Here is a 19,921-nt window from a genome sequence, read left to right as displayed (position 1 = left end):
TTAACGTCCATTTGGTATAGTTTGAATCCCTTATGGGCTGTATAACTTAGTAACATTCTAATAGATTCTAATCTGGCTACTGGGGCATATGTTTCATCATAGTCAAGTCCTTCAACTTGACTAAATCCTTTGGCAACCAGCCTAGCCTTATTTCTAGTAATTTCCCCAGTTTCACTTAGTTTGTTTCTGAATACCCATTTTGTTTCTATTATTTTCTTGTTCTTAGGTGGTGGAACTAGGTCCCAAACTTCATTACGCTCAAATTGGGCTAGTTCTTCTTGCATAGCTATAATCCAATCTGGGTCTAGTAGGGATTCATCCACAGTTTTGGGTTCAATTTTTGAAATTAATGAAATTTGACTTAGGTTTCTAAAGGATGATCTGGTTTGAACTCTTAAGTCTGGGTCACCAATTATTTGATCAATTGGATGATTTGGGTTAACCCTTATTGTTCTAGGAGGTTGATTCTCTTGATGTTGTTCCTCTTCTTCATGACTTAGAGTTTGGTTGGTTTCTGGAACAAACTCAGGTGTTTGTGTAGATCCTATGTCTTGTTTAGTTTATTCAAACTTTACATTAGTAGTTTCTTCAATTTTTAAGGTAACCTTATTGTAAATTCTGTAGCCTCTACTATTTAGGGAATATCCTACAAAAATTCCATTTTCAATTTTAGAGGTGAATTTTCCTAAGTGTTCTCTTGTATTTAAGATAAAAACTGGGCACCCAAATACCTTAAAATATTTTATATTTGGTTGTTTATTATAAAACAATTCAAAGAACGTTTTGTTATGAGTTTTATTTATTGTTGTTCTGTTCTGTACATAGCAGGCTGCTGCCCAAAAGTATTTAGGTAGGTTATACTCATTTAACATTGTTCTAGAAGCTTCAAGTAAGATTCTATTTTTTCTTTCTACAATTCCATTTTGTTGGGGGGTTTTAGGGCATGAGAACTCATGATGGTAACCGTTTTCTAGACAAAAACTGTTAAAGTTGTGATTTTTAAATTCTCCCCCGTTGTCACTCCTAATTCTTTTAATTTTAATATCTTTTTCGTTTTCAATCTGTTTGCAAAAATTTGTAAAAATTTCAAAAGTTTCATCTTTATGTTTTAAGAATTTGACCCAAGTAAACCTAGAATAATCGTCTATAATTACTAAGCAATATAAGTTTCCATTTATAGATTTGACTCCATGGGAGTCAAAAAGGTCTAAATGTAGAAGTTCTAAGATTGAGTTAGTTTGTGGTTGATTTGTTTGTTTGTGGGTTGATTTAGTTTATTTGCCTTGTTGACAAGCATTACATATGGTTGAATCTAAGTTAGGTAACTTTGGTAAGTCTTTTACAAGTCCATTTAGTTTACTTATATTTCTAAAGTTGGTGTGAGACATCCTCCTATGCCATAACCAAGTTTCTTCTTTTTGTGTTAAATAACACTTAATGGAAGAAATGGTTAAGTTGATGGCATAGATGTTGTCTTTTCTAAAGCCTTTTAGGCTTATGGTAGGATTATCTAGATGTTTGATTAAACACTCTGTAGATAAAAATTTGACCTTATACCTAGTATCACACAATTGACTTATACTTAGAAGATTATATTTAAAATTTTCAACAAGTAAAACATTTGTAATTATAAAGTCTAATTTTAATTCAATATTGCCTATACCAATTACCTTGAGTTTGTCGTTGTTTCCAAAGGCAACTGTTCCTAGGCTTCTGTAAGTGAGTTGAGTGAATTTGGTGTGATCTCCAGTCATATGTTTGGAGCAACCACTGTCCAAAATCCACTTGGTTTCCTACAGTAAGTAGGATTTAAAGTTAGTCTTTTGAGCATGCAAAAAATTAAAATTTTGAAATTAATTTTTTAAGTTTAAAATTAGAATTTTGAAATTAATTTTTAAGTTTAAAATTTTGAAAATAATTTTTAAGTTTAAAATTTTGAAAATAATTTTTAAGGTTAAAATTTTGAAAATAATTTTTTTTTTTTAAGTTTAAAATTTAGAAAATAATTTAAAATTTTTAAAATAATTTTTTAAGTTTAAAATTAAAATTTTAAATTTAGTTAAAAATTAAAATTTTGAAATTAATTTTTTTTTTTTAGGTTTAAAAATAAAATTTTGAAAATATTTTTTTTTTAGTTTAAAATTAAAATTTCGAAATTAATTTTTTTTAGGTTTCAAAATAAAATTTTGAAAATAAATTTTTAAGTTTAAAATTAGAATTTTGAAAATAATTTCTTAAGTTTAAAATTAAATTTTGAAAATAATTTTTTAAGTTTAAAAATAAAATTTTGAAAATAATTTTTTTTTTTAAGTTTAAAAATAAAATTTTGAAAATAATTTTTTAAGTTTAAAATTAAAATTTTGAAATTAAGTTTAAAATTAAAATTTTGAAATTAATTTTTTTAGGTTTAAAAATAAAATTTTAAAAATAATTTTTTAAGTTTAAAATTAGAATTTTGAAAATAATTTTTTAAGTTTAAAATTAGAATTTTGAAAAAGAATTTTTTAAGTTTAAAAATTTTGAAAATAATTTTTTAAGTTTAAAAATAAAATTTTGAAAATAATTTTTTTTTAAGTTTAAAAATAAAATTTTGAAAATGATTTTTTTTTTTTGAGTTTAAAATTAAAATTTTGAAATTAATTTTTTAAATTTAAGATTAAAATTTTGAGATTAATTTTTAAGTTTAAAATTTTGAAAGTAATTTTTAAGTTTAAAATTTTGAAAATAATTTTTAAGTTTAAAATTTTGAAAATAATTTTTAAGTTTAAAATTTGGAAAATAATTTTTACGTTTAAAATTTTGAAAATAATTTTTAAGTTTAAAATTTGGAAAATAATTTTTAAGTTTAAAATTTTGACAATAATTTTTAAGTTTAAAATTTGGAAAATAATTTTTTTTTTAAAGTTTAAAATTAGAATTTTGAAATTAATATAAATTTTAAGTTCTAAAATAAAATTTTGAAATTAAATTTTTAAATTTAAGATTAAAATTTTGAGATTAATTTTTAAGTAATTTTTTTTTTAAGTTTAAAATTAGAATTTTGAAATTAATAAAAATTTTAAGTTTTAAAATAAAATTTTGAAATTAATTTTTTAAATTTAAGATTAAAATTTTGAGATTAATTTTTAAGTTTAAAATTAAAATTTTGAAATTAATTTTAAGTTTAAAATTAAAAATTTTAAAGCCTTATTCATCTCACCCGATCTATATTTTCAATCAGGGAATCCTATGATTTCGTGAGATGAAATTGGATTTTTAATTATGGAGTTTTGGTTTAACGTGTGTTAGATTCAGATTTAGTTTTGGTTTCCACAAATAGGCATTCTTCGGATAAACTTCTAAGCTTGGTGAGTCACATGGACATCATTAGAAGTAACCAACCTTTCGAGGTTTTCCGAATAGTCCTATCCACGGAACTTAGTACTAAATCTTGGTCTAACTGGTTAGGATTCATTTAAGGGTAGCTTCGGTCAGTTCCACTTGGCCAAATGCACCAGATCGAAGCCATATCTTTCTAGACATGCGATGCCCAAGCTTCCCTAACGTACTATCATCCAAAATTTCACTAGTACCATGATTCAAGTTAAACTTGGTCTCTTTTTAACTAATCTTAATTACCCTGCCGGGTTGGTAAATTTTGGGTTACCCTGTCGGGTAAGTTAGTTTTGGAGGTGCCAGCTATTCTGGAGCCTCCCCCTGAATTATTGGCCTTTAATAAATTTTGATTTTAGGCTTGTGTCGATTCTTTTTATAGTTATGGTTAACTTGGTGATAATTTTGTTGATTTTTAAACTGTTTAGATTTTGAATTTGATTTAGGTTTGTATTTTGGATTTTGGTTTGGTTTATTCGATTTTATATAATGTATTTTTTCTTTAGGTATATAATATTGATTAAGTCCTACTTGCGTGATCAGACACGCTTTCGGAACCCAAGCTAGATTGGTTGATTTGTATTGGGTTATTAATTATTTGAAGGTTTTATTTGAATTCGACTTATATCCTAGTCCGGTTTTATTATAACATGCTTTTTGATTATTTAGGATTAAGTCTAAATTTTTTGATCTTGTTGTAAATTTTTCTAGCATTTCTTTTAAATTTTTAACATCATTTTTTAATGATAGATTCTCCTCCTCAAGTCTTAGATCTTGAGTTGGATTTGAATTTTTGATTTGTTCCTTGAGGTTTTGATTTTCCTCAAGAAGTGATTTGTTTTCATTTTCTACTTTAGTTAATTTACTATTTAAACAAGAGATGATTCTAAAAAATTTTTTGTTTAAATTAAAATATACCTCATTCGAGCTTTCGGAAACGAGTACGGACTCGTGGCTTGTTTCGGGTTCAGACCCGTCTTCATCTTCCGACTCATTTTCTGTTTCGGCTTCGCGGGCCATCAGTGCGAGGTGGCTCTGATATTTCTGCTCTTCTTCCTCCGATTCGTCCGAGGAGTCGTCCCACGTTGCTTTGAGTGCCTTCTTTTTGGTTGGCTTTGGTTTGTCGAACTTCAATTTTGGGCATTCGTTCTTGTAATGTCCCTTTTTGTTGCAGCCGTAGCAAGTCACGTTCTTTTGTTCTGAGGGAGAGCTGATCTTTTGAAGGTCATTTTTGCTGAAGCTCCTCTTTCTCCTGGTGAACATTTTTCTTACCAAGTTCACCAGGTGTTCTTCGTCTTCGGAGTCTTGGTCAGATTCTTCGTCAAATTCAGGCTTGCTTTTCTTTTCTTTGGAGGAACCTGCAAATAGAGCTATACCTTTCTCGGCTCCAGCATTAGTTTATTCGTGTAATTCTAATTCACAGAAAAGCTCATCTAATTTTAATTCAGAAAGATTCTTAGAAATTTTGTAGGCATCCACTATTGATACCCACAAACTATTACGTGGAAAGGCGTTTAATGCGTACCTTATTAAGTCTCTGTTCTCCATCTGGTGGCCTATTGCATGAAGCCCGTTGAGGATGTCCTTGATCCTCGCGTGGAGTTGATTCGCTGTTTCTCCTTCCTCCATTTTTATATTAAAAATTTTATTTAAAAGCATGTCTCGTTTTGTTACCTTAGCGTCGCACGTTCCCTCGTGCAGTTCGATCAACCTGTCCCATAGCTCTTTAGCGTTTTTGTGTGGACCGACTCTGTTCAGTTCTTCTCTTTTCAATCCGCACTGTAGAGTGTTGATCGCTTTATTTTCTGTTGATGCTTTTTTCTTCAGATCTGCTGTCCAGTCTTCAGGATCCACTAGATTCCCGGAGTTGTCCACTGGAATTTTGTAGGGTCTCGTAATGCTCATCCACTGGTCGAAGTCTGTTTTGAGGTAGACCTCCATGCGCTTCTTCCAGTATGGAAAGTCGTCCCCATTGAAGAGTGGAGGTCGCACTATGCTGAATCCTTCTTGTTGGGACATTCTGTGCACAGGTAAATAACCAAAAAAATATCCCAAGACTTGGTCTTGGATTAGTAGTGCGGGAAGAGAAAAATAGTAGAAAAATCTAGATTGGTATTGCACCAATTTAGTTTTAAGAAAAATAATAAAAAATGATAAACAAGTTTGGAGTTTGAGTGTAAAACTGAAAACCGAAAAAAGAAAAAAAATTTCACCCCCAGTCTGATTGGTGGTTGCACCAAATCAGAGCGGTACCTGCTCTGATACCACTTGTAGGACCGTTAGATTCGATAGAGGGGGGGTGAATATCGATTCGAAAACTTAGAGTATAAACGCAGCGGAAAAGTAAAATAAACACAGATGTTTTTTACTTCGTTCGGAGCCTGTGACGACTCCTACTCGAAGGCTCGTGGTCCTTGACCACTTTCATTGGGCAATCACTAACAAGTCGAAATATGATTACAGAATAAGTACAGGAAATGCTAGTGAAAATAAAGCAATACCGACAAGGAAATTAAATAAAAACGGAAGGAGCACTTTGTCGGAGCGTTGTTGGCGTCGCAATGAACGTCGAGCAGCAAGACCAGCAGTAGAAGAGTTCTCAGATGTAAATGATTCTGAAGCTCCTGTCTGGGGCTTCTTTTATATGCTGTTCCGGGCGCCTGGATCCCTTCCGGGCGCCTGGAATGTGACGTAGCTGCTCAAACCGAGATACTCCACGTGGCGATGCGCAATCAGGATAAAGTTTGCCTCCCGGGCGCCCGGATCCCTTCCAGGCGCCTGGATCCCTTCCGGGCGCCCGGACCTCCGGGCGCCCGGACCTCCGGGCGCCCGGACCTCCGGGCGCCTGGATTCCTTCCGGGCGCCCGGACCCTGTTTTCCCGCAGAATCCGTCCTGCACGACAAACGTTAGTCCGGAGGCAAATATATATCCTGTAAAACATATTGTTAGCACAATTAACGTTCATCAAAGTAATAGCAAAGAGTATGACTTAGATTCCGTCTTTCCGAGACCGGAATCTAGTCACGATCTCGACTTAGACATTCGAAATGGATCTAAGCCGGATCGACGCCTAATGTTCCCTTCCCGGGAACGCGTCCTCGCAGTCACTCCCCTCCAGTGACTTACCTCACTTAGCTGCCAGACGTCCGGTCAGCCCGTCGACCCGTCTGGACTTCTCGCCAAGCGTCCGGTCAGCCCGTCGACCCGCTTGGACTTCTCGCCAGCTATCCGGTCAGCCCGTCGACCTAGCTGGACTTCTCGCCAAGCGTCCGGTCAGCCCGTCGACGCGCTTGGACTTCTCGCCAGCTATCCGGTCAGCCCGTCGACCTAGCTGGACTTCTCCTGCACACTCGATCAAAGTGTCAGACAACAACAAAACTAACTTAACCTATTTGTTATTCATCAAAACCTGGGTTAAATCGTTAGTGCTAACCACACCAACAGTATGTTGATCCCGCTTTCCTACCGAGTGGACGACCCATCCACATATTTTTTTCAGATTGAGTCGGGCTAAGGATTTTGTACCTCCGTGATGAAATCTGCCAAAGACTGTGCCTTGATGGTTGTTCGGGGCTGATACTAGATGTCGAACTCGCTGAGCTCTGTTGTCCACTTGATCAGCCATCCTGAAGCCTCAGGATTAAGGAGGACTCTCCCCAAAGGACTATTGGTCATCACAATGAAAGTGTGCGCGAGGAAATATGGGCGGATCCTCCGAGCGGTGAGCACTAATACGAAAGCAAGCTTCTCGAGACCAATGTAGTGAGACTCAATGTCTTTTAATATATGACTTAGGAAATACACTGGTTGTTCTTCGCTATTCTACCGGACTAGTGCTAAGCCGACAGCATGCTCGGCCGAGGACAGGTAGATTCAGAGCGGCTCACCGGTAGTTGGCTTAGCCAGTACAGGCAACGAGTTCAGATACACCTTGAGTTCCTCGAATGCTCGGTCGCACTCCTCATCCCACTGAAATTTAGTGGCTCGGTGCAATATCTTGAAGAAGGGCAGGCTTCGGTCGGATGACTTGGAAATGAACCGAGACAATGCAGTTATCCGACCGGTGACACGCTGGGCTTCCTTCAGGTTTCTGGGGGGGCGGCATATCCTGTAGCACCTTCACCTTGCTATGGTTTGCTTCAATTCCTCGTTTGGTGAAGATGTAGCCCAGTAATCGCCCGCTCTTCACGCCAAACAAACACTTGTTTGAATTTAGCTTGATCCCATACGTCCTCAGCGTTTAGCACGTCTCCATGACATCTGCACATAGATCAGCAGCTTGGAGGGACTTAATTAGTATATCGTCCACATATACCTCCATATTGCAGTCGATCTACTACCGAAATACTTTGTTCATCAGTCTTTGATATGTGGCCCCCACATATTGAGGTAGGGGGTAGAAGTCCTTTGGGCAAGTCTTATTGAGGTCCCGGAAGTTGATTTTGACCCTCCACTTGTTCCCGGGCTTGGGGACCAACACAGCATTGGTGAGCCAGCTCGGGAACTGAACTTCACGTATGTGGCCGGCCTCCAGGAGATTTTCTACCTCAGCTCGGATGATCAAATTCCGTTCGACATTGAAATCTCTCTTCTTCTGCTTTACCGGCCGAGCGTCTGGCCGGACGTGCAATTCATGTTGGGCGACGTTCGGGGAGATGCCAGGCAGTTCATGCGTCGACCATGCAAACACGTCATGGTTATGCTGGAGGCATGCGATCAGTTCAACTTTCTGCTCGGCCTAGAGATCAGCGGCAATGAAGGTAGTTGCTTCCGCTCAGGTCGGATGGATCTGTACTTCTTCCTTCTCCTCGTAAATCAAAGTAGGGGGTTTTTCAGTTATGGCGTTTACCTCCAGTCGGGGTGCTTTCCATGCGAATTTCGCCTCCATCTTGACCATCTCGACATACCAACACCGAGCAACCAACTGATCACTCTTTACCTCTCCTACCCGATCCTCCACCGGGAACTTAATCTTCTGGCAGAAGGTTGAGACGATCGCTCGGAATTCATTGAGGGTCGGTCGCCCCAAAATGACATTATAGGTGGAGGCAGCGTCCACCACGATGAAGTTCGTGACCCTCGTCCTTCGAAGCGGATCCTCTCCCAGTGATATGGCCAACTTGATTTGGCCGATCGGCTGAACTTCATTGTCGGTGAGCTCGTACAGCGGGGTTGTCATCGGTAGCAGCTCGCCCTGATCGATTTGGAGTTGATCAAACACCTTCTTGAAGATAATATTGACCGAGATGTCTATGTCAATGAATACACGGTGAACGGTATAGTTTCCAATTACCGCTTGGATAATGAGGGTATCGTCATGCGACACTTCAACTCCTTCGAGATCTCTGGGGCCGAAGCTGATCTCGGGCCCGCTCGCATTCTCCCTATTGCAGCCAACAGCGTGGATCTCCAACCGCTGAGCGTATGATTTTTGGGCTCGGTTGGAGTCTCCGCTGGTCGATCTGCCAGCTCTAATGTTGATCTTGCCTTGGACCACATTGCTCCTGTTCTCCTCCTCCCGAGTGGACGATCTGCTTCGCTCACGTGTGGCTTGATCGGGCTCTATGCTTCTTCGATGGGGCTGCTGCGATGATCTCCTTACTTCCTCTCGTCGCCTGACGTTCTGATGCCCATGTCGTCAGTTAGGAGAGGGAGACCGGTGGTGATAACTTCTGGGCACCGGTTGGGCAACCGGATTGAATCCGCGACAATCGCGGGTGTTGTGAGTTGCTGACTGGTGGAAGGAACAAAACATGGGGGGTCCATACCTTCCCTTTGTTGGGTTCGTCGGGCCGCGAAAACCGCTTTTTCGCGTCGCGGAAACCCCGAGTCACCCAAAGCCATGGATCTCGTGCAAAGATTCGTAAACAAAACTTTTCAAAAAACCTTTTTCTTGTACGAGTTTGTAAAAACTTTAGATCTACACTAAAATTAAGATCATTACCCTTGTAGCGAAGCCCTTTGCGTTCCCGCTCGTCCAAGGTGCCGGATCTCTAGACCGTCAAGTGTACGGTCCTCTAGAAGTATCCACACGAACAATCCTTGATGGAGAAGACCAAACAAAGGTGTGCTAGCACCTTGTCTTGTTCGGCCAAGAGAGGAGGAGAGGGAGAAGAGAGAGCTCTAGAGGAAGAAGATGACTTAATCACACTTGAATGAAAAATGAATATTTTCATTCCCCACTAGAGTGGCCGGCCACATCTTGGAGGTGTAACTCCCCACATTAATTCCAATTAATGTGGAGACCATTAAGAGTTGTAACCCCCATGAGGTGGCACTCTAGGATGATGTGGATCAACACTATTGGTTCACATCTTGCCACCTCACTAAATGACATGGCAACAAGTGTAACCTCCTCATTTAATGTGGGCCGGCCACATTAAATGCTATGGAGGCTTGTAACCTCCATGAGGTGGCACACATTGATGATGTGGAGCAATCCTATTGGTCCACATCTTGCCAACTCACTAGTGATGTGGCAAAAAGTCAAGTCAAACATGACTTTTCTCTTCCTCTCAAATCAAGTCAAACTTGATCAAATCTTCTCATGGTTGATCTAATCCAACCATATAATTCAAGCCAACTTAATATAATGAATCTAATTCATTAAATTAAGTTGATTTAATGAGTCATAATCTAAATTAGACTCATTGAATACATGAATCAACTTGAGTCCAACTCAATTAGCCCAATTTGGATTACTCTTAATCCAATATGATTCATCAAATGAATCTAATCCTCTTGGTTCATCATATGAACCAAATCTCCATCTAATTGTCCTTAGTGTGTGACCCTATAGGTTCTTGTAACGTTGGCAATGCCCTAAACCCATTTAGGAGCATAAGTAATGAGCCGTATCTAGCAACACATCATTACTACCCAAGTTACAAGAATGTCGAGATCCGACATCACCTTGTGACTACCAATTGTGACTCCTCACAAATATATGACATTGTCCTTCTATCCTAGGCATCTAGATTGATCAATGTGAGGCATAGACCGTGTCATCCTCTAATCAATCTAAATCTTGAACTCCAAGTAGACTCACTCGATCAAATGAGCTCAACATCTAATGTTGACTCATTTGGGCATGGCCATGCACTTAGTGGTCTCACTCTATCAAGAATAGCGATGTCGCTCCCGTCATATGGGAGGGATAGATCACATCTACATCACTCACATCCCTCTGCATAATTCGTTACATACCCAGTAATCGCCTTTATAGTCCACCCAGTTACGGGTGACGTTTGACGAAACCAAAGTACATAACTCCTTATGTAGGGATCCATGGTGACTTCAGGTCCAAGGACTAATAGTCATACTAATAGCCACATGAGAAAGTATATGACACTCATATAACGATCCATGATACTTTCTCATGGCGGGTCATTCAGTATACATTCTCCAATGTATACCCATGTGTCAGCTTGATATCTCTATATCCATGACTTGTGAGATCAAGTCATCGAACTGACCTAAATGCTAGTCTTATTGCATTAACATTGTCCCTGAATGTTAATACTCGACTAGGAATGATTTAGAGTAGTGCTCCCTATATCATCTCACTATCGATTCAACTAATCGATTGATATAGGTATGAACCTTCTACTCAAGGACGCTATTATACTTAGTCTATTTGGCACTAATACAAATAAGTATAATAACCAAACAAATACCTTTATTAATATACAAGAATATGATATACATGAGTCCATACAATCATCAAAAATGATTGGCTCTAGGGCTCTAACTAACAATCTCCCACTAGCACTAGTGCCAATCAGTATAGGCTCTAAGGCCTAAAGACCTCGTGTGACCATCATGTTTCCTCTGTGCCAAAGCCTTGGTCAAGGGATCTGCGATGTTAGCCTCTGTAGGTACTCTGCAAATCTTCACATCTCCTCTATCGATAATCTCTCGAATGAGATGGAAGCGCCGTAGTATTGGTCCATTGGTGTGAGCGAGGTTCCTTTGCATATATAGCTCCATTGTTGTCACAATAGAGCTCAACTGGTCCGATGCTAAGAACCACCCCAAGTGATGAACTTGCGGATCCAAACCGCCTCCTTTACTGCCTCGATGCAGCAATATACTCGGCCTCTGTTGTAGAATCATCATCGTGTCCTCCTTGAACTCTTCCAGCTCACAGCACCACCATTTAAGCAAAACACGAACCCTGACTGCGATCGGTAATCATCCTAATCGGTCTGGAAGCTAGCATCACTGTAACCCTTTACAGTTAGCTCATCATTTCCTCCATATATCAAGAAATATTCTTTAGTCCTTCTTAACTACTTAAGAATATTCTTGACCGCTATCCAGTGACTTTCACCTGGATCTGACTGGTATCTGCTCGTCATGCTCAAAGCATACGAGACATCAGGTCGAGTACATAGCATGGCGTACATGATCGATCCTATGGCTGAGGCATAAGGGATCTGATCCATGCGGTCTCTCTCCTCTCTAGAAGAGGGACCTTGAGTCTTCGAAAGACTCACGCCATGTGACATCGGCAGAAATCCCTTCTTGGAGTTCTGCATGGCAAACCGAAGGAGTACCTTGTCAATATATGTACTCTGACTTAGGCCAAGCAATCTCTTAGATATATCTCTATAGATCTGTATCCCTAGAATGCGGGATGCCTCACCTAAGTCCTTCATTGAGAAGCAACTCCCTAGCCAGGTCTTGACAGACTGAAGCATAGGGATGTCCTTCCCAATGAGTAGTATGTCATCCACATACAATATGAGGAAGACAACTATATCCCCTACAACCTTCTTGTAGACACAAGGCTCATCTTCGTTCTTGATGAAACCAAACTGTTTGATTGCATCATCAAATCGAAGATTCCAGCTCCGAGAAGCTTGCTTTAGTCCATAAATGGACCTATGCAGCTTGCATACTCTGCTAGTATGCTGTGGATCTACAAAACCCTCAGGTTGTGTCATGTACACATCCTCGAGTAGGTTTCCATTCAGAAACGCGGTTTTGACATCCATCAGCCATATCTCATAGTCATGGTAGGCTGCAATAGCAAGCATGATTCGAATGGACTTAAACATCGCTACTGGAGAAAAGGTTTCATCATAGTCAATACCATGAATCTGCTTGAAACCTTTAGCTACCAAGCGACCCTTATAGATAAGTCCATCCATGTCAGTCTTTCTCTTAAAGACCCACTTGCACCCAATGGGTTTTACCCCTTCAGGTGGATCAACCAAAGTCCATACTTGGTTGGTGTACATGGATTCTATCTCGGATCTCATGGCTTCTAGCCATTTCTCAGAATCTGGTCTCATCACAGCTTCTTGATAGGTGGTAGGCTCATCCTCTATGAGCACAATGTCATCATGGTCAGACAAGAGAAATGAATATCTCTCAGGCTGACGACGTACCCTATCAGACCTGCGAAGAGGTATGTCTACTTGAACTGGTTGTTGTTCCTCAACTCTTTGTGAAACATCATCCACAACACTTTGTGGTTCCAGTTCAATTTCCATCGAGGCATCAGTGCTACTGTTCGCATCTTGAACCTCTTCAAGATCGAACGCGCTCCCACTAGTCTTTCTAGAAACAAAGTCCCTTTCTAGAAAGACCCCAGTCTTTGCCACAACTACCTTGTGCTGACTGGGAATGTAGAAGTAATATCCCTTAGTTTCCTTGGGATATCCAATGAAATAGCACTTGTAAGATTTGGGTCCTAATTTGTCTGAGACTTGACGTATTACGTAAGCCTCACAACCCCAAATCCTCATGAAAGACACCTGGGCATCTCTCCCAGTCCATATCCTATATGGTGTCTTTATCACGGCCTTTGATGGAACTCGGTTGAGTATGAAAGCTGCCGTGTCTAGAGCATATCCCCATAGATATGTCGGAAGATCTGTGTGACTCATCATAGATCGTACCATATCTAATAGGGTACGATTCCTCCTTTCGAATACACCATTCCATAGTGGTGTTCCAGGAGGAGTGAGTTGAGATAAAATCCCATACTCAGCTAAGTAGTCACGAAACTCATGGCTTAAGTATTCACCACCTCGATCGGATCGAAGTATCTTAATACTCTTGCCAAGCTGGTTCTGTACTTCATTCTTGAATTCTTTGAACTTTTCAAAGGATTCGGACTTATGTGTCATCAAGTACACATAACCGTATCTACTGAAGTCATCAGTAAATGTGATGAAGTACCTATAACCGCCTCTAGCAGCGACATTGAAAGGGCCACATACATCACTATGTATGAGTCTTAACAAATCAGTCGCTCTCTCGCTGTGCCCACTAAAGGGAGTCTTGGTCATCTTGCCTCGTAGGCATGACTCGCATATCTCATATGATTCAAAATCAAATGAGTCCAGCAAACCATCCTTATGGAGCTGGGATAAGCGCTTGTCATTTATATGACCTAAGCGACAATGCCAGAGATAGGTGTGGTTCATATCGTTCGATTTGAACCTCTTGGTACTAACGTTATAGATAGAGCTCTCAAGGTCTAGAATATAGAGTCCGTTCATCAGAGGTGGACTACAATAGAACATATCGTTTAAATAGACAGAACAACATTTGTTCTTTATTATAAACGAGAATCCTTTCTTGTCCAAACAAGAAACTGATATAATGTTCTTAGTCAAGGCAGGCACATAACAACAATCGTCTAACTCTAGTATAAGCCCAGAGGGCAGAGATAGAAAATAAGTCCCTACAGCAATAGCAGCAACCCGTGCTCCATTGCCTACTCGTAGGTCTATCTCGCCCTTTGTCAATGCTCTGCTATTTCTTAGTGCTTGTACATTAGTACAAATGTGCGAAGCACATCCGGTATCTAATACCCACGACGAAGAAATAGAGAGGTTGACTTCTATAACATTTATACCTGAAGTAGAAATCTTATTTCTCTCCTTGTTAAGATCTTCCAAGTATCCTGTAAAGTTCCTCTTCCAGTGCCCTGCTTGTCCTTGATATAGTTGACGAAGATGTGCAACCATATCGTAAGCACCCATCAACTCATGTTGCTTCTGAAGCTCAGAGTTCATGGTTGTGAGCATTAGACAGGACACATCGAATGCATCATCTTGATGCTTCTTGTAAGCATCTCGGTCTGCTCGCGTGGCAGTGGCAGGAGGAACCTCCGGAATGGGCTGCTCCAGAACGTACAGTTTACATTCTTGGGTGAGAATTATTCTCAAGTTCCTGTACCAGTCCAGGAAATTTGCTCCGTTGAGCTTGTCCTTCTTAAGGACAGAACGCAGAGAGAAAAAGTTCGTGTTCGACGTCATGGTTATCTACAACAGAAAATTTGCAGAAATAAATATCATATTCTTTTAAATCATCTAATTATGCCTTTAATTAAATGATGCTCCCACTGAATTCTATAATTCTTGTGGGACAAGATCCACATCATACTAACCATTGAGTTAGCTTTGGCTAATACGCCCAAGGCTTAGTATGATCGGTAGGTAACGATTACCAATTACATCTCTATGCAACTCTTGTTTATAAAATCAATATCCGTATTTATATTAAAACTCGAGTTAGCTTTGGCTAATACGCCCGAGAGTTAATATAGATGTGATTTTGACCTATCTTTTCCAACCGTTGGAATAATGCCTATAGTTAACTCGATCCAACCGAGTAACTAGGAATACTCAATCTAATTGAGTTCGTATTCACCCATGCATTGATAGGCGGGACCAAGATTGTCCCTCCGTACCCTACCAAGATAATATATATTGCTCTTCTTTGGCAGATTCAACAATACATGTGATCGAGGTAGTGATAGGTATCACGGCATGGTTAGGCATTTAGAGTTGGTTCGATCGAGATCTAATCTAATCGAAAAAGGATGCATCTTGTGCACGACTTAGATCTAATCTAATCGCAAGGGTGCATCATGTGCACGACTTAGATCTAATCTAATCGTAAGGCACTAATTAATTAATTACTTATTAAACATGCATCATATACATAAGCAATTAACTAATTAATCTATTTGTGATTTAGTCATGACCCTACTACGATCTTCTCAAGCCAATGAGAAGATCGAATGGTCAACCTAGGGTCAACAGCTTCTCCAAGCTCCTCCCTTTGACCACCTTGTGTTGCTCGTGCCCGCCTCGGAACTCCGTCTCGTGTGGACCCTCCACCGCTCCAATTTGTACATTACAATTTGAAACTCGAGTTACATTCGAGTCTAAATCTAATTTACAACCAGAATAAGATAAAAATACAGCACACACAATCATATGACGGCACACAGGCCGTATTATGAATTACAACACAAATCCAATCTTATTGGGTATTTTGGGCCATGACTATAACAAATTAATATATAATTCAAAATTATATATTTTTATAATTTTTCTGTAATTTTAAAAATAATTTTTACAATTTTTTTAAGTAAAATTTCCCGGCGGTCCCGTTTAGCGGTTTCGGGCGCAATCGCAGAACGGATCCCCTTGCGGGGCCCAGGGGCAGCGCCCATACCCGCGATCTAACCATCGCGAGGGTTCCTTTGCGATCCAACAGCGCCTAAACCCGCTGTCCCAAAACGATTTGGGTCGAGACATTGCCGTTTCGGAAAAATCTTCCCGGCGGGTTCGTTTTTAGCGATTTCGGGTGCAATCGCGGAGCAAATTCCCTTGCGGGGTTAGGGGCAATGCCCCTACCCACGATCTAACCATCGTGAGTTGCTCCTTTGCGATCTAATGGCACCCGACCCCGCTGTCCCAAACGGATTTGGGGCAAAACGAAGTCGTTTAAAAGAAAACTTTCCGGTAGCTTCCTACAAGTGCCGAGACACTTGTGCTTCACTTCTACGGAAAAATTACTCATAAAAACTCTAAAAACTCAATTTTTACAGAAAATCACAGAAGGTATATTTTTCATAAAAATACAAACGAACTCGTACAAGTCTTTGCACGTGGCTCTGATACCACTATTGGGTTCGTCGGGCCGCGAAAACCGCTTTTTCGCGTCGCGGAAACCCCGAGTCACCCAAAGCCATGGATCTCGTGCAAAGATTCGTAAACAAAACTTTTCGAAAAACCTTTTTCTTGTACGAGTTTGTAAAAACTTTAGATCTACACTAAAGTTAAGATCATTACCCTTGTAGCGAAGCCCTTCGCGTTTCCGCTCGTCCAAGGTGCCGGATCTCTAGACCGTCAAGTGTACGGTCCTCTAGAAGTATCCACACGAACAATCCTTGATGGAGAAGACCAAACAAAGGTGTGCTAGCACCTTGTCTTGTTCGGCCAAGAGAGGAGGAGAGGGAGAAGAGAGAGCTCTAGAGGAAGAAGATGACTTAATCACACTTGAATGAAAAATGAATATTTTCATTCCCCACTAGAGTGGCCGGCCACATCTTGGAGGTGTAACTCCCCACATTAATTCCAATTAATGTGGAGACCATTAAGAGTTGTAACCCCCATGAGGTGGCACTCTAGGATAATGTGGATCAACACTATTGGTCCACATCTTGCCACCTCACAAAATGACATGGCAACAAGTGTAACCTCCTCATTTAATGTGGGCCGGCCACATTAAATGCTATGGAGGCTTGTAACCTCCATGAGGTGGCACACATTGATGATGTGGAGCAATCCTATTGGTCCACATCTTGCCAACTCACTAGTGATGTGGCAAAAAGTCAAGTCAAACATGACTTTTTCTCTTCCTCTCAAATCAAGTCAAACTTGATCAAATCTTCTCATGGTTGATCTAATCCAATCATATAATTCAAGCCAACTTAATATAATGAATCTAATCCATTAAATTAAGTTGATTTAATGAGTCATAATCTAAATTAGACTCATTGAATACATGAATCAACTTGAGTCCAACTCAATTAGCCCAATTTGGATTACTCTTAATCCAATATGATTCATCAAATGAATCTAATCCTCTTGGTTCATCATATGAACCAAATCTCCATCTAATTGTCCTTAGTGTGTGACCCTATAGGTTCTTGTAACGTTGACAATGCCCTAAACCCATTTAGGAGCATAAGTAATGAGCGGTATCTAGCAACACATCATTACTACCCAAGTTACAAGAATGTCGAGATCCGACATCACCTTGTGACTACCAATTGTGACTCCTCACAAATATATGACATTGTCCTTCTATCCTAGACATCTAGATTGATCAATGTGAGGCATAGACCGTGTCATCCTCTAATCAATCTAAATCTTGAACTCCAAGTAGACTCACTCGATCAAATGAGCTCAACATCTAATGTTGACTCATTTGGGCATGGTCATGCACTTAGTGGTCTCACTCTATCAAGAATAGCGATGTCGCTCCCGTCATATGGGAGGGATAGATCCCATCTACATCACTCACATCCCTCTGCATAATTCATTACATACCTAGTAATCACCTTTATAGTCCACCCAGTTACGGGTGACGTTTGACAAAACCAAAGTACATAACTCCTTATGTAGGGATCCATGGTGACTTCAGGTACAAGGACTAATAGTCATACTAATAGCCACATGAGAAAGTATATGGCACTCATATAACGATCCATGATACTTTCTCATGGCGGGTCATTCAGTATACATTCTCCAATGTATACCCATGTGTCAGCTTGATATCTCTATATCCATGACTTGTGAGATCAAGTCATCGAACTGACCTACATGCTAGTCTTATTGCATTAACATTGTCCCTGAATGTTAATACTCGACTAGGAATGATTTAGAGTAGTGCTCCCTATATCATCTCACTATCGATTCAACTAATCAATTGATATAGGTATGAACCTTCTACTCAAGGACGCTATTATACTTAGTCTATTTGGCACTAATACAAATAAGTATAATAACCAAACAAATGCCTTTATTAATATACAAGAATATGATATACATGAGTCCATACAATCATCAAAAATGATTGGCTCTAGGGCTCTAACTAACACCCTTTTGGTTTTGGATGCCCGGAGGCCACGTGCTAAACTGCATGAGGCCTTGCTTCTTGGTGTAGTCGTGTCCCTTCGGCTCGGGGTCCTCGCGGTGGCTGATGGCTGATCGGCGGCCTCCATTCACTCGGCGCCGATGGTTCGGACGGCGTTTCCTTCCTCCTTGCCGCCCGGGCCTCTTCCACATTTATGTATTCGTTGGCCTTCTTCAGCATGTGGTTGTAGTCCTGAGGTGGTTTTCGGATGAGAGACCGGAAGAAATCTCCGTCCACGATCCCTTGGGTGTACGCTTGGAGAGACTCTCTGGGGTTTTGCTTCATGGAGAACAAGCTGACGCTCGTCTTCTAGTAGCGCTTGCTGCTAGCGAAATGATGTAGAAGGTCGTTCGGAAGTCCTTGAAGTTTTGGATGGACCCGTCCGGCAGCCTTCTGAACTATCGTTGTGCCGAGCCGGAGAGCGTGGTGAGGAAGACTCGGCACTTGGCTCCCTCTGTGTACTGATGAAGAGTAGCAGCGTTATCGAACTTACCAAGATGGTCGTCCGAGTCGGTCGACCCGTTATATTCTCTGATCGCTAAGGGAGCGTAGTGCCTTGGGAGAGGATCTTATAGGATTGCCTCGAAGAACTGGTGGTTGATCTGCTCAGGCGACGAATCAGCTCGGGCACCTTGCCTTTCCTTGCGTTTCACACGGGTGCTTCATCTGAAGAAGAGTCCCTTCCTTGATTGGCTTGAGTAATCTCGGAGGGCGTTTGAAACAAGGCTCGGTGGAATGGAATAAGCGTGGGTGGAGCCTCCCCGTGAGTGTCGGTCGGCCCTTTATTCTGCCTCCAGATGGACAATTGCTCAGGTCGGTCTTCATGGGCCGCTCGGCCTCTTGAGGGCGATGTTGCTTGTTGAGCTAGCCGATCGGCTAGCGCTCTTTGCTGCAGCTGCTCGACTAATTTTGTCGCTCGCGATTGTACAAGTGCGTCAAGCTCCTCCTAAGTGAGCGTCACCGTGTGAAGTCGTCCAGCTTCTTCCATCCTCTCGGCTCGGATGCAGGTGCGTTCCCACAGACGACACCAAATTTGATCATGTCCGAGAGTCGAGGGATGGATGCTGGGGATGTGGCTTTCCTGTTGACCGTGCGTGGACCTCCGATAAGACTAGCCTACAAGCACAAAAGCGTGAGTGCCGAGCTACGTAGTGGTTCCCCAGCGATGGTCCTCCTATGCTCAAGTCAAATCTCCGACGAAAGCAGCAAGCAAGCAAAGAAATGAAAGTGGCAGCATAACTGTAGCTACAGTAGAATGAGCATACCTTCGTCGAAACTTGGGGTCCTTTATATAGGGCTCCCAGGGGTGCGCATGCACGCTCCTCGAGGTGTGCATGCATCTCAAAGCTTTCCCTGATAGGACATGTCAGAAAAGTGTACCTGACATCATACCTCAATAGTCTGAGCATATCCTGACAAGACAGTGGAAGCTTCTGTCGTATGATTCTTTGCCTGATCATATCGCTAACCAAGCTGTCTATCTGTGGCGCGGGTCTCGAGGAGGATACCAGTCGATCCTGCCTTTGTCTGTTAGTGGGCCGAGTGGGTGGACCGCTCAGCCAGCTTTTGTTTGCTAGTGGGCCGAGCGGACGACCG

This window comes from Zingiber officinale, chromosome 7B, assembly GCF_018446385.1.
Source record: "Zingiber officinale cultivar Zhangliang chromosome 7B, Zo_v1.1, whole genome shotgun sequence".
Taxonomy (NCBI): Eukaryota; Viridiplantae; Streptophyta; class Magnoliopsida; order Zingiberales; family Zingiberaceae; genus Zingiber; species Zingiber officinale.
The sequence above is the reverse complement of the archived record's forward strand: the minus strand, read 5'-3'. Positions refer to the sequence as shown.